Genomic DNA, 16,360 nt, shown 5'->3' on the forward strand with positions numbered 1-16,360 from the left:
ATAGTTAGATAAATAAAAATTGGGTTGCCTCCCAACAAGCGCTTCTTTAATGTCAATAGCTTGACAGTGGGCACTCATGGAGCCTCACAGATGTTCAGAGCATTGTTGAAACTCTCCAACACCAAACTTAGAGTTTGGATATGGGAGTTCAACACCAAACTTAGAGTTTGGTTGTGGCCTCCCAATACCAATCTTAGAGGTTGACTGTGGGGGCTCTGGTTGACTCTGCTTTGAGAGAAGCTTTTTCTGCTTCCTCTCCATGGTTGCAGAGGGAGATCCTTGAGTTTTAAACACAAGGGAGTCCTCATTCCATTGAAGGACTATTTCACCTCTGTCAACATCAATCACAGCTCTTGCTGTGGCCAGGAAAGGTCTTCCTAGGATGATGGATTCATCCTCTTCCTTTCCAGTATCCAGGACTATGAAATCAGCAGGGATGTAAAGGCCTTCAACCTTTACTAACACGTCCTCTACTTGTCCATAAGCCTGTTTTCTTGAACTGTCTGCCATCTCTAATGAGATTTTAGCAGCTTGCACCCCATAGATTCCCAGTTTCTCTATTACAGAGAGGGGCATGAGATTTATTCCTGAACCAAGGTCACATAGAGCCTTAAAGATCATGGTGCCTATGGTACAGGGTATTATGAACTTTCCAGGATCCTGTCTCTTCTGAGGCAATGTCAGTTGATCCAGATCACTTAGTTCATTGATGAACAAGGGAGGTTCAACTTCCCAAGTATCAATGCCAAATAATTTGGCATTCAGCTTCATGATTGCACCAAGAAACTTGGCAGTTTGCTCTTCAGTAACATCCTCATTCTCTTCAAAAGAGGAATACTCATCAGAGCTCATGAGGGGCATAAGGAGGTTCAATAGAATCTCTATGGTCTCTAGATGAGCCTCAGAGTCCTTTGGTTCCTTAGAGGGAAGCTCCTTATTGACCACTGGACGTCCCAGGAGGTCTTCCTCCTTGGGATTTGCGTTCTCCACTCCCCTTGTAGGTTCGGCCATGGTGCTTATGTCAATGGCCTTGCACTCTCCTTTTGGGTTCTCTTCTGTATTGCTTGGGAGAGTACTGGGAGGGATTTTAGTGATCCGTTTACTCGGCTGGCCCACTTGTGCTTCCAAATTTCTAATGGAAGACCTTGTTTCATTCATGAAGCTCACAGTGGCCTTGGATAGATCAGAGACTAGATTTGCTAAATTAGAAGCATTTTGTTCAGAGTTCTCTGTCTGTTGCTGAGTGGATGATGGAAAAGGTTTATTATTGTTAAACCTGTTTCTTCCACCATTACTAAAGCCTTGTTGAGGCTTTTGATCCTTCCATGAGAAATTTGGATGATTTCTCCATGATGAGTTATAGGTGTTTCCATAAGGTTCACCTAAGTAATTCACCTCTGCTATTGCAGGGTTCTCAGGATCATAAGCTTCTTCTTCAGAAGATGCCTCTTGAGTACTGTTGGATGCAGCTTGCATTCCATGCAGACTCTGAGAGATCATATTGACTTGCTGAGTCAATATTTTATTCTGAGCCAATATGGCATTCAGAGTATCAACTTCAAGAACTCCCTTCTTCATAGGCGTCCCATTGCTCACAGGACTCCTTTCAGAAGTTTACATGAACTGGTTATTAGCAACCATGTCAATGAGTTCTTGAGCTTCTGCAGGCATTTTCTTTAGGTGAATGGATCCACCTGCAAAAGTGTCCAGTGACATCTTTGATAGCTCAGATAAACCATCATAGAATATATCCAGGATGGTCCATTCTGAAAGCATGTCAGAAGGACACTTTTTGGTCAACTGTTTGTATCTTTCCCAAGCTTCATAGAGGGATTCACCTTCTTTCTGTCTGAAGGTTTGAACATCAGCTCTAAGCTTGCTCAGCTTTTGAGGAGGAAAGTACTTGGCTAAGAAAGCCGTGACCAGCTTATCCCAAGAGTTCAGGCTGTCTTTGGGTTGAGAATCCAACCATAATCTGGCTCTGTCTCTTACAGCAAAAGGGAAAGCATGAGCCTGTAGACTTCGGGATCTACTCCATTAGTCTTAACAGTATCACATATCTGCAAGAATTCAGTTAAGAACTGAAAAGGATCTTCAGATGGAAGTCCATGAAACTTGCAGTTCTGCTGCATCAGAGAAACTAATTGAGGTTTCAGCTCAAAGTTGTTTGCTCCAATGGTAGGAATGGAGATGCTTCTTCCATGTAAATTGGAATTAGGTGCAGTAAAGTCACCAAGCATCTTCCTTACATTATTATTATTTTCGGCTGCCATCTCCTCTTCCTGTTCGAAAATTTCTGAAAGGTTATTTCTGGATTGTTGCAATTTAGCTTCTCTTAATTTTCTCTTTAGAGTCATTTCAGGTTCCGGATCTGCTTCAACAAGAATATTCTTGTCCTTGCTCCTGCTCATATGACAAAGAAGAGGGCACAGAAAAAATAATAATAATAATAGAGATCCTTTATACCACAGTATAGGGATCTCTGTGTGAGTAGAAGAAGAGGGGGAGACAAAGAATGTAATATAATGGAAGAAACACAACTGTGAGGAGGGTTGAGATGTGAGATGAGATGTTAGTAGATGAATAAATAAATAGAATAAGATGGGAGAGGAGGAATTTTCGAAAATAATTTTTGAAAAAGAGTTAGTGATTTTTGAAAATAGTTTTTGAAAAATGTTAGTAATTTTCGAAAATTAAGATTTAAAAATTAAAAATTAAAATAATTAATAAATTAAAAAGAAATTTTGAAAAAGGGGGAAGATATTTTCGAAAATGAGAGAGAGAGAGAGAGTTAGTTAGGTAGATTTGAAAAAGTTAAGAAACAAACAAAAAGTTAGTTAGTTAGTTGAAACAAATTTTGAAAACCAATTTTGAAAAGATAAGAAGTTAGGAAGTTAGAGAAGATATTTTGAAATCAAATTTTTGAAAAAGATAAGAAGATATTTTTGAAAAGATATAATTGAAATTAGTTTTGAAAAAGATTTTATTTTTAAAATCACAATTAATGACTTGATTCATAAGAAATCACAAGATATGATTCTAGAATTCAAAGTTTGAATCTTTCTTAACAAGCAAGTAACAAACTTCAAATTTTTGAATCAAATCATTAATTGATTATGTTATTTTCGAAAATTTGATATAAAAATAAGAAAAAGATTTTTGAAAAATATTTTTGGAATTTTCGAAAATAACTAAGAATTTTGAAAAAGATTTGATTTTTGAAAAAGATAAGATTTTCAAACTGAAAATTTGATTTGACTCATGAGAAACAATTTGATTTTAAAAATTTTTGAAAAAGTCAATCCAAATTTTCGAATTTGATGAGAGAAAATGGGAAAGATATATTTTTTTTTTATTTTTGAAATTTTTATGATGAGAGAGAAAAACACTAAAAAGATGCAATGCATGAAATTTTTAGATCAAAACATGTGATGCATGCAAGAATGCTATGAATGTCAAGATGAACACCAAGAACACTATGAATGTCAAGATGAACATCATAGACACAATTTTGAAAAACTTTTAATGCAAAGAAAACATGCAAGACACCAAACTTAGAATTCTTTAATGCTTAGACACTAAGAATTCAAGAATGCATATGAAAAACAATAATAGACACAAAACAAAAAATCATCAAGATCAAACAAGAAGACTTACCAAGAACAACTTGAAGATCATGAAGAACACTATGAATGCATGAGAATTTTCGAAAAATGCAATATGCACATGCAATTGACACCAAACTTATAACATGACTCAAGACTCAAACAAGAAACATGAAAAATATTTTTTTTTATTTTTATGATTTTCTAATTTTTTATGATTTTTTTTTTTTGAAAATTAATTGAAAAAGGAAAATAAGGATTCCAAAATTTTTAATATGAATTCCAGGAATCTTGCATTCTTAGTCTAAAGCTTCAGTCCAGGAATTAGAAAATTTTAGAAATATTTTTGAAATCAGATGAGAAAATTTTAGAAATATTTTTGAAAAATTTTTGAAAATAAAATAAAAAGAAAATTACCTAATCTGAGCAACAAGATGAACCGTCAGTTGTCCAAACTCGAACAATCCCCGGCAACGGCGCCAAAAACTTGGTGCACGAAATTGTGATGTCCAGGCTCGAACAATCCCTGGCAACGTGAGCAACTTGGTACGCGTAATCGTGATTACACTTTAATTATGTAAAATTCATGGCTCTTTCTTTCCCTGGCAATGGCGCCAAGAACATGGTGCCAATACCATGGTTCACAACTTCGATACAACTAACCAGCAAGTGCACTGGGTCGTCCAAGTAATACCTTACGTGAGTAAGGGTCGAATCCCACGGAGATTGTTGGTATGAAGCAAGCTATGGTCACCTTGCAAATCTCAGTCAGGCAGATATGAATTGATAATGATGTTTTCGAATAATAAATAATAGAATAGGGATAGAGGTACTTATGTAAATCATTGATAGGAATTTCAGATAAGCGAATGGAGATGCTTTTCGTTCCTCTGAACCTCTGCTTTCCTGCTATCTTCATCCAATCAGTCTTACTCCTTTCCATGGCTGGCTTTATGCAAGGGCATCACCGTTGTCAGTGGCTACATCCCCTCCTCTCAGTGAAAAATATGCTCACATGCTCTGTCACAGCACGGCTAATCATCTGTCGGTTCTCGATCATGCTGGAATATGATTCACCCTCCTTTTGCGTCTGTCACTAACGCCCAACAATCACGAGTTTGAAGCTCGTCACAGTCATTCAATCATTGAATCCTACTCGGAATACCACAGACAAGGTTTAGACTTTCCAGATTCTCTTGAATGCCGCCATCATTCTAGCTTATGCCACGAAGATTCCGGTTAAGAGATCTAAAAGATATTTACTCTAGCTTATTTCATGTAGAACGGAAGTGTTTGTCAGGCACGTGCTCATAGGGGAGAATGGTGATGAGCGTCACACATAATCATCACCTTCATCACGTTCTTGGGTGCGAATGGATATCTTAGAAGCGAAATAAGATGAATTTTTGTGGCGTAAGCTAGAATGATGGCGGCATTCAAGAGAATCCGGAAAGTCTAAACCAAGTTCGTGCACCAAGTTTTTGGCGCCGTTGCCAGGGAAAGAAAGAGCCATGAATTTTACATAATTAAAGTGTAATCACGATTACGCGTACCAAGTTGCTCACGTTGCCAGGGATTGTTCGAGCCTGGACATCACAATTTCGTGCACCAAGTTTTTGGCGCCGTTGCCGGGGAAGAAAGAGCCATGAATTTTACATAATTAAAGTGTAATCACGATTACGCGTACCAAGTTGCTCACGTTGCCAGGGATTGTTCGAGCCTGGACATCACAATTTCGTGCACCAAGTTTTTGGCGCCGTTGCCGGGGATTGTTCGAGTTTGGACAACTGATGGTTCATCTTGTTGCTCAGATTAGGTAATTTTCATTTTATTTTATTTTCAAAAATTTTTCAAAAATATTTCTAAAATTTTCTCATCTGATTTCGAAAATAATATAAAAATGTTTTCAAAAATTTTATTCAAAATTTTTAAGAATGAATTCTAGTGTTTTATGAAGCATGTTGAAGCCTGGCTGGCTGTAAAGCCATGTCTAATTCCTTTGGGAATGAGTATGTCAGGCGTGTCATGTCTGAATTACATGCTGAAGCTTGGCTGGCCATTGGCCATGTCTAGTGTTTTGGACCGGCGCTTTCATTGAAAGCTTGGCTGGCTAGTGAGCCATGTCTAATTCCTGGACTGAAGCTTTAGACTAAGAATGCAAGATTCCTGGAATTCATATTAAAAATTTTGAAATCCTTATTTTCCTTTTTCAATTAATTTTCGAAAAAAAAATAAAAAAAATTAGAAAATCATAAAAATCAAAAAAATATTTTTCATGTTTCTTGTTTGAGTCTTGAGTCATGTTATAAGTTTGGTGTCAATTGCATGTGCATCTTGCATTTTTCGAAAATTCTCATGCATTCATAGTGTTCTTCATGATCTTCAAGTTGTTCTTGGTAAGTCTTCTTGTTTGATCTTGATGATTTTTTGTTTTGTGTCTTTTATTGTTTTTCATATGCATTCTTGAATTCTTAGTGTCTAAGCATTAAAGAATTCTAGGTTTGGTGTCTTGCATGTTTTCTTTGCATTAAAAGTTTTTCAAAATTGTGTCTATGATGTTCATCTTGACATTCATAGTGTTCTTGGTGTTCATCTTGACATTCATAGCATTCTTGCATGCATCACATGTTTTGATCTAAAAATTTCATGCATTGCATCTTTTTAGTGTTTTTCTCTCTCATCATAAAAATTTCAAAAATAATAAAAAAAAATATCTTTCCCATTTTCTCTCATCAAATTCGAAAATTTGGATTGACTTTTTCAAAAATTTTTAAAATCAAATTGTTTCTCATGAGTCAAATCAAATTTTCAGTTTGAAAATCTTATCTTTTTCAAAAATCAAATCTTTTTCAAAATTCTTAGTTATTTTCGAAAATTCCAAAAATATTTTTCAAAAATCTTTTTCTTATTTTTATATCAAATTTTCGAAAATAACATAATCAATTAATGTTTTGATTCAAAAATTTGAAGTTTGTTACTTGCTTGTTAAGAAAGATTCAAACTTTGAATTCTAGAATCATATCTTGTGATTTCTTATGAATCAAGTCATTAATTGTGATTTTAAAAATCAAATCTTTTTCAAAACTAATTTCAATCATATCTTTTCAAAAATATCTTCTTATCTCTTTCAAAAATTTGATTTAAAAATATGCTCTCTAACTTCCTAACTTCTTATCTTTTCAAAATTGATTTTCAAATTTGTTTCAACTAACTAACTAACTTTTTGTTTGTTTCTTAACTTTTTCAAAACTACCTAACTAACTCTCTCTCTCTCTCATTTTCGAAAATATCTTCCCCCTTTTTCAAAATTTCTTTTTAATTTATAAATTATTTTAATTTTTAATTTTTAAATCTTAATTTTCGAAAATTACTAACATTTTTCAAAAACTATTTTCAAAAATCACTAACTCTTTTTCAAAAATTATTTTTGAAAATTCCTCCTCTCCTATCTTATTCTATTTATTTATTCATCTACTAACATCTCATCTCACATCTCAACCCTCCTCACAGTTGTGTTTCTTCCATTATATTACATTCTTTGTCTCCCCCTCTTCTTCTACTCACACAGAGATCCCTATACTGTGGTATAAAGGATCTCTATTATTATTATTTTTTTTTCTGTGCCCTCTTCTTTGTCATATGAGCAGGAGCAAGGACAAGAATATTCTTGTTGAAGCAGATCCGGAACCTGAAAGGACTCTAAAGAGAAAATTCAGAGAAGCTAAATTGCAACAATCCAGAAATAACCTTTCAGAAATTTTCGAACAGGAAGAGGAAATGGCAGCCAAAAATAATAATAATGTAAGGAAGATGCTTGGTGACTTTACTGCACCTAATTCCAATTTACATGGAAGAAGCATCTCCATTCCTGCCATTGGAGCAAACAACTTTGAGCTGAAACCTCAATTAGTTTCTCTGATACAGCAGAACTGCAAGTTTCATGGACTTCCATCTGAAGATCCTTTTCAGTTCTTAACTGAATTCTTGCAGATATGTGATACTGTTAAGACTAATGGAGTAGATCCTGAAGTCTACAGGCTCATGCTTTTCCCTTTTGCTGTAAGAGACAGAGCCAGATTATGGTTGGATTCTCAACCCAAAGACAGCCTGAACTCTTGGGATAAGCTGGTCACAGCTTTCTTAGCCAAGTACTTTCCTCCTCAAAAGCTGAGCAAGCTTAGAGCTGATGTTCAAACCTTCAGACAGAAAGAAGGTGAATCCCTCTATGAAGCTTGGGAAAGATACAAACAGTTGACCAAAAAGTGTCCTTCTGACATGCTTTCAGAATGGACCATCCTGGATATATTCTATGATGGTTTATCTGAGCTATCAAAGATGTCACTGGACACTTCTGCAGGTGGATCCATTCACCTAAAGAAAATGCCTGCAGAAGCTCAAGAACTCATTGACATGGTTGCTAATAACCAGTTCATGTACACTTCTGAAAGGAGTCCTGTGAACAATGGGACGCCTATGAAGAAGGGAGTTCTTGAAGTTGATACTCTGAATGCCATATTGGCTCAGAATAAAATATTGACTCAGCAAGTCAATATGATCTCTCAGAGTCTGCATGGAATGCAAGCTGCATCCAACAGTACTCAAGAGGCATCTTCTGAAGAAGAAGCTTATGATCCTGAGAACCCTGCAATAGCAGAGGTGAATTACTTAGGTGAACCTTATGGAAACACCTATAACTCATCATGGAGAAATCATCCAAATTTCTCATGGAAGGATCAAAAGCCTCAACAAGGCTTTAGTAATGGTGGAAGAAACAGGTTTAACAATAATAAACCTTTTCCATCATCCACTCAGCAACAGACAGAGAACTCTGAACAAAATGCTTCTAATTTAGCAAATCTAGTCTCTGATCTATCCAAGGACACTGTGAGCTTCATGAATGAAACAAGGTCTTCCATTAGAAATTTGGAAGCACAAGTAGGCCAGCTGAGTAAAAGGATCACTGAAATCCCTCCCAGTACTCTCCCAAGCAATACAGAAGAGAACCCAAAAGGAGAGTGCAAGGCCATTGACATAAGCACCATGGCCGAACCTACAAGGGGAGTGGAGAATGCAAATCCCAAGGAGGAAGACCTCCTGGGACGTCCAGTGGTCAATAAGGAGCTTCCCTCTGAGGAACCAAAGGACTCTGAGGCTCATCTAGAGACCATAGAGATTCCATTGAACCTCCTTATGCCCTTCATGAGCTCTGATGAGTATTCCTCTTCTGAAGAGAATGAGGATGTTACTGAAGAGCAAACTGCCAAGTTTCTTGGTGCAATCATGAAGCTGAATGCCAAATTATTTGGCATTGATACTTGGGAAGTTGAACCTCCCTTGTTCATTAATGAACTAAGTGATCTGGATCAACTGACATTGCCTTAGAAGAGACAGGATCCTGGAAAGTTCATAATACCCTGTACCATAGGCACCATGATCTTTAAGGCTCTATGTGACCTTGGTTCAGGAATAAACCTCATGCCCCTCTCTGTAATAGAGAAACTGGGAATCTATGGGGTGCAAGCTACTAAAATCTCATTAGAGATGGCAGACAGTTCAGGAAAACAGGCTTATGGACAAGTAGAGGACGTGTTAGTAAAGGTTGAAGGCCTTTACATCCCTGCTGATTTCATAGTCCTGGATACTGGAAAGGAAGAGGATGAATCCATCATCCTAGGAAGACCTTTCCTGGCCACAGCAAGAGCTGTGATTGATGTTGACAGAGGTGAAATAGTCCTTCAATGGAATGAGGACTCCCTTGTGTTTAAAACTCAAGGATCTCCCTCTGCAACCATGGAGAGGAAGCAGAAAAAGCTTCTCTCAAAGCAGAGTCAACCAGAGCCCCCACAGTCAAACTCTAAGTTTGGTGTTGGGAGGCCACAACCAAACTCTAAGTTTGGTGTTGAACTCCCATATCCAAACTCTAAGTTTGGTGTTGGAGAGTTTCAACAATGCTCTGAACATCTGTGAGGCTCCATGAGAGCCCACTGTCAAGCTATTGACATTAAAGAAGCGCTTGTTGGGAGGCAACCCAATTTTTATTTATCTAACTATATTTTTCTTAGTTATATGTCTTTGTAGGTTCATGATCATGTGGAGTCACAAAATAAATATAAAAATTGAAAACAGAATCAAAAACAGCAGAAGAAAAATCACACCCTGGAGGAGCATCTATCTGGCGTTCAGCGCCAGAACAAAGCATGGTTCTGGCGCTGAACGCCCAAAATGGGCAGCTTTTGGGCGCTGAACGCCAGAACAGGCATGGTTCTGGCGTTCAGCGCCAGAAATGGCACACAAATGGGCGTTGAACGCCCAAAATGGCCACCAACCTGGCGCTGAACGCCCAGAGTTGGGTGCAAAGGCATTTTTACATGCCTAATGGGTGCAGGGATGTAAATCCTTGAACACCTCAGGATCTGTGGACCCCACAGGATCCCCACCTACCTCCACTCACTTCTTCTCACCACTCTCTTTCACATAACCCCATAAACACTCTTCCCCAAAAACCCTTCACCAATCACATCAAACTCTCTTCCCCATCACCTCTTCACCACTCACATCCATCCACTCTTCCCCATAAACCTACCTCAAAAACTCCACCTACCTTCAAAATTCAAAACCAATTTCCCACCCAAACCCACCCATATGGCCGAACCTTAACCCCCCCTCCCTTCCCTAATATAAAGCCCTCCATTCTTCATCAAATTCACACAACACACCCCTCTACACCCTTCTTGGCCGAAAACACATCCCACTATCCCTCTCCTCCATTTCTTCTTCTTCTTCATCTATTCTTTCTTTTATTGCTCGAGGGCGAGCAAAATTCTAAGTTTGGTGTGGTAAAAGCATAAGCTTTTTGTTTTTCCATTACCATTGATGGCACCTAAGACCGGAGAATCCTCTAGAAAGGGGAAAGGGAAGACAAAAGCTTCCACATCCGAGTCATGGGAGATGGAAAGGTTCATCTCCAAAGCCCATCAAGACCACTTCTATGATGTTGTGGCCAAGAAGAATGTGATCCCTGAGGTACCTTTCAAACTCAAAAGAAATGAGTATCCGGAGATCCGACATAAAATTCAAAGAAGAGGTTGGGAAGTTCTAACAAATCCCATCCAACAAGTCAGCATCCTAATGGTTCAAGAGTTCTATGCCAATGCATGGATCACCAAGAACCATGATCAAAGTAAGAACCCGGATCCAGAGAACTATGTTACAATGGTTCGGGGGAAATACTTAGATTTTAGTCCGGAGAATGTGAGGTTGGCATTTAACTTGCCCATGATGCAAGGGGATGAACGCCCCTACACTAGAAAGGTCAACTTTAATCAAAGGTTGGACCAAGTCCTTATGGACATATGCGTGGAAGGAGCTCAATGGAAGATTGACTCCAAAGGCAAGCCGGTTCAACTAAGAAAATTGGACCTCAAGCCTATAGCTAGAGGATGGTTGGAGTTCATTCAATGCTCAATCATTCCCACTAGCAACCGGTCTGAAGTTACTATAGACCGGGCCATCATGATCCATAGCATCATGATTGGAGAAGAGGTGGAAGTTCATGAGATTATACCTCAAGAACTCTACAAGGTGGCTGACAAGTCCTCCACTATGGCAAGGTTAGCCTTTCCTCACCTCATTTGCCACCTATGCAATTCGGCTGGGATTGACATAGAGGGAGATATCCTCATTAAAGAGGATAAGCCCATCACTAAGAACAAGATGGAGCAAGCAAGAGAGCCCACTCATGGAGCTCAAGAGGCGTATGAAGCTCATCACCATGAGATCCTGGAGATGCCTCAAATACACTTTCCTCTACAAAACTATTGGGAGCAAATCAACACCTCCCTAGGAGAATTGAGTTCCAATATGGGACAACTAAGGGTGGAACATCAAGAGCACTCCATCATGCTCCATGAAATAAGAGAAGATCAAAAAGCAATGAGGGAGGAGCTACAAAGACAAGGAAGAGACATAGAAGAGCTCAAGGACATCATTGGTTCCTCAAGAAGGAAACGCCACCATCACTAAGGTGGATTCATTCCTTGTTCTTGTTTCTTCTATTTTTCATTTCTATGTTATGTGCTTATCTATGTTTGTGTCTTCATTACATGATCATTAGTAGTTAGTAACTTTGTCTTAAAGTTATGAATGTCCTATGAATCCATCACCTCTCTTAAATGAAAAATGTTTTAATTCAAAAGAACAAGAAGTACATGAGTTTCAAATTTATCCTTGAACTTAGCTTAATTATATTGATGTGGTGACAATGCTTCTTGTTTTCTGAATGTATGCTTGAACAGTGCATATGTCTTTTGAAGTTGTTGTTTAAGAATGTTAAATATGTTGGATCTTGAAAGAATGATGACTAGGAGACATGTTATTTGATAATCTGAAAAATCATAAAAATTATTCTTGAAGCAAGAAAAAGCAGCAAAGAACAAAGCTTGCAGATAAAAAAAATAGGCGAAAAAAAATAAAAAGAAAAAGAAAAAGCAAGCAGAAAAAGCCAAAGCTCTTAAAACCAAGAGGCAAGAGCAAAAAGCCAATAACCCTTAAAACCAAAAGGCAAGGGCAATAAAAAGGATCCCAAGGCTTTGAGCATCAGTGGATAAGAGGGCCTAAAGGAATAAAATCCTAGCCTAAGCGACTAAATCAAGCTGTCCCTAACCATGTGCTTGTGGCGTGAAGGTGTCAAGTGAAAACTTGAGACTGAGCGGTTAAAGTCAAGGTCCAAAGCAAAAAAAAGAGTGTGCTTAAGAACCCTGGACACCTCTAATTGGGGACTTTAGCAAAGCTGAGTCACAATCTGAAAAGGTTCACCCAATTATGTGTCTGTGGCATTTATGTATCTGGTGGTAATACTAGAAAACAAAGTGCTTAGGGCCACGGCCAAGACTCATAAAAAGCTGTGTTCAAGAATCATCATACTGAACTAGGAGAATCAATAACACTATCTGAACTCTGAGTTCCTATAGATGCCAATCATTCTGAACTTCAATGGATAGAGTGAGATGCCAAAACTATTCAAGAGGCAAAAAGCTACAAGTCCCGCTCATTTGATTGAAGCTATGTTTCATTGATAGTTTGGAATTTATAGTATATTCTCTTCTTTTTATCCTATTTGATTTTCAGTTGCTTGGGGACAAGCAACAATTTAAGTTTGGTGTTGTGATGAGCGGATAATTTATACGCTTTTTGACATTGTTTTTAGTATGTTTTTAGTAGGATCTAGTTACTTTTAGGGATGTTTTCATTAGTTTTTATGTTAAATTCACATTTCTGGACTTTACTATGAGTTTGTGTGTTTTTCTGTGATTTTAGGTATTTTCTGGCTGAAATTGAGGGACTTGAGTAGAAATCAGATTCAGAGGTTGAAGAAGGACTGCTGATGCTGTTGGATTCTGACCTCCCTGCACTCAAAGTGGATTTTCTAGAACTACAGAACTCGAAATGGCGCGCATCCAATTGCGTTGGAAAATAGACATCCAGGGCTTTCCAGCAATATATAATAGTCCATACTTTGGCCAAGAATAGATGACGTAAACTGGCATTCAACGCCAGCTCTCTGCCCAAATCTGGCGTCCAGCGCCAGAAAAGGATCCAAAACCAGAGTTGAACGCCCAAACTGGCACAAAAGCTGGCGTTCAACTCCAAGAAGGACCTCTACACGTGCAACACTCAAGCTCAGCCCAAGCACACACCAAGTGGGCCCCGGAAGTAGATTTATGCATCAATTACTTACTCATGTAAACCCTAGTAGCTAGTTTATTATAAATAGGACCTCTTACTATTGTATTAGGAATCTGGGGTCTCAGTTTTAATCCATTGTTCATCTTAGGAGACTATTGATCACGTTTTAGGGGGCTGGCCATCTCGGCCATGCTTGGACCTTTCACTTATGTATTTTCAACGGTAGAGTTTCTACACTCCATAGATTAAGGTGTGGAGCTCTACTGTTCCTCAAAGATTAATGCAAAGTACTACTGTTTTCTATTCAATTCATCTTATTTCACTTCTAAGATATCCATTCGCACCCAAGAACATGAGGAAGGTGATGATTATGTGTGACGCTCATCACCATTCTCCCCTATGAACACGTGCCTGACAAACACTTCCGTTCTATATGCAACAAGCTAGAATGAATATCTCTTAGATCTCCTAATCAGAATCTTCGTGGCGTAAGCTAGAATGATGGTGGCATTCAAGAGAATCCGGAAAGTCTAAACCTTGTCTGTGGTATTCCGAGTAGGATTCAATGATTGAATGACTGTGACGAGCTTCAAACTCGCGAGTACTGGGCGTTAGTGACAGACGCAAAAGGAGGGTGAATCCTATTCCAGCATGATTGAGAACTGACAGATGATTAGCCGTGCTGTGACAGAGCATGTGAGCATATTTTTATACGCTTTTTGGGGTTAATTTCATATAGTTTTGAGTATGTTCTAGTTAGTTTTTAGTCTATTTTCATTAGTTTTTAGGAAAAATTCATATTTCTGGACTTTACTATGAGTTGTATGTTTTTCTGTAATTTCAGGTATTTTTCTGGCTGAAATTGAAGGAGCTGAGCAAAAATCTGATTCAGGCTAAAAAAGGACTGCTGATGCTGTTGGATTCTGACCTCCCTGCACTCAAAGTGGATTTTCTGGAGCTACAGAACTAGAAATGGCAAGCTTCCAATTGCCTTGGAAAGTAGACATCCAGGGCTTTCCAGCAATATATAATAGTCCATACTTTGCACAAGGATAGACGACATAAACTGGCGTTCAACGCCAGTTCTCTGCCCAATTCTGGCGTCCAGCACCAGAAAAGGATCAAAAGCTGGAGTTGAACGCCCAAACTGGCACAAAAACTGGCGTTCAACTCCACAAATGGCCTCTGCACGTGAATTGCTTAAATCTCAGCCCAGCACACACCAAGTGGACCCCAGAAGTGGATCTCTGCATCATCCATCATAGTTTACTCATTTTTTGTAAACCTAGGCTACTAGTTTAGTATTTAAACAACTTTTAGAGACTTATTTTGTATCTCATGACATTTTTAGATCTGAACTTTGTACTCTTTGACGGCATGAGTCTCTAAACTCCATTGTTGGGGGTGAGGAGCTCTGCTGTGTCTCGATGAATTAATGCAAGTATTTCTGTTTTCTATTCAAACACGCTTGTTCCTATCTAAGATGTTCATTCGCGCTTAACTGTGATGAAGGTGATGATTCGTGACACTCATCACCATTCTCAACCCATGAACGTGTGCCTGACAACCACCTCCGTTCTATATCAGATTGAATGAGTATCTCTTAGATCTCTTAATCAGAATCTTCGTGGTATAAGCTAGAATTGATGGCGGCATTCATGAGAATCCGGAAAGTCTAAACCTTGTCTGTGGTATTCCGAGTAGGATTCAAGGATTGAATGACTGTGACGAGCTTCAAACTCCTGAAGGCTGGGCGTTAGTGACAAACGCAAAAGAATTCAAGGGATTCTATTCCAACTGGATTGAGAACCAACCGGTGATTAGCCGTGCTGTGACAGAGCGCGTGAGCATAGTTTTCACTGGAAGGATGGAAGGTAGCCATTGACAACGGTGATCCACCAACGCATAGCTTGCCATAGGAGGACGTGTGTGTGTGAACAAGAAGACAGAGGAAAGCAGAGATTCAGAAGACAAAGCATCTCCAAAACTCCAACATATTCTCCATTATTGCATAACAAGTAACCTTTAATCCATGCTCTCTTGTTTAATTGCAATTCAACTGATAAACATAATTGACTTCCTGACTAAGATTTACAAGATAACCATAGATTGCTTCAAACCAACAATCTCCGTGGGATTCGACCCTTACTCACGTGAGGTATTACTTGGACGACCCAGTGCACTTGCTGGTAAGTGGTACGAGTTGTGAAAAGTGTGATTCACAATTCGTGCACCAAGTTTTTGGCGCCGTTGCCGGGGATTGTTCGTGTTTGGACAACTAACGGTTTATTTTGTTGCTTAGATTAGGAAAAAAATTTTTCTTTTTTTTGGTTTAGAGTCTTTTATTATTTATCCCTTGTTAAAACACTTTAAATTTATAGCTCAATTAGTTAGAACGTGGTGTTTATGTTCATGGTAATTGGCTATCATATTATTAAAATCTTTTTCAAAAATAATTTTTCTATTACATCCTGTGCCAAACTTTAAGTTTGGTGTTTTCTTGTTGATTTTTCTTAAAATTTTCGAAAATTTATTTTGGTTTTCAAAAAAATTTTAAGTTTGGTGTTCATCCTTCATGTTCTTGTGTTCTTGTGAGTCTTCAAAGTGTTCTTGAGTTTTTCTTGTGTATTGATCTTAAAATTTTTAAGTTTGGTGTTCCTTGGTGTCTTCCCTCCAAAACTTTCAAAAATAAGGAGCATTAGATCTAAAAAATTTTAAATCTTGTGCTATCTTATTGTTTTTCTCTTTCCTCTTAAAAATCAAAAATATCTTTTCTCTCTATTTAAAAAACAATTTTTTGAAATATATTTCTAAAAATTCAGATTTTTATTTCAAAATTTAAAATTTTTTCAAAATCATCATATCCTTTTCAAAACTTCCTAACCACTTTCTCTCTCCTCAGTTTTTCGAAAATCTTCACTTAATTTTTATTTATTTTAATTTATTTCATTTTCGAAATAAATATATAAATAAATAAATAAATAATATTTTTTTTCTATTTTACATCATCTCCCTTTCTCCATCATGGACCTAAGCGGAAATGAACAGTCCAGGAGGACTCTAGGGTCATA

The 16,360-nt window shown here is 37.8% G+C and overlaps 2 non-coding genes across 2 annotated transcripts; one reads left to right on the plus strand and one right to left on the minus strand.

Annotated features, from left to right (window-relative positions):
* The first annotated feature begins 1,770 nt into the window (after window positions 1-1,770).
* On the plus strand, window positions 1,771-1,878 carry LOC148548450 (small nucleolar RNA R71). Its single transcript, XR_015897446.1, has one exon. It is a non-coding gene; the product is annotated as a small nucleolar RNA R71 (small nucleolar RNA).
* A 5,900-nt stretch (window positions 1,879-7,778) lies between these two features.
* Window positions 7,779-7,886, minus strand: LOC148548451 (small nucleolar RNA R71). Its single transcript, XR_015897447.1, has one exon. It is a non-coding gene; the product is annotated as a small nucleolar RNA R71 (small nucleolar RNA).
* Between the last annotated feature and the right edge of the window lie 8,474 nt (window positions 7,887-16,360).

This window comes from Arachis ipaensis, chromosome B8 (genome assembly GCF_059453495.1).
Source record: "Arachis ipaensis isolate K30076 ecotype BB chromosome B8, ASM5945349v1, whole genome shotgun sequence".
In the NCBI taxonomy this organism is placed as follows: domain Eukaryota; kingdom Viridiplantae; phylum Streptophyta; class Magnoliopsida; order Fabales; family Fabaceae; genus Arachis; species Arachis ipaensis.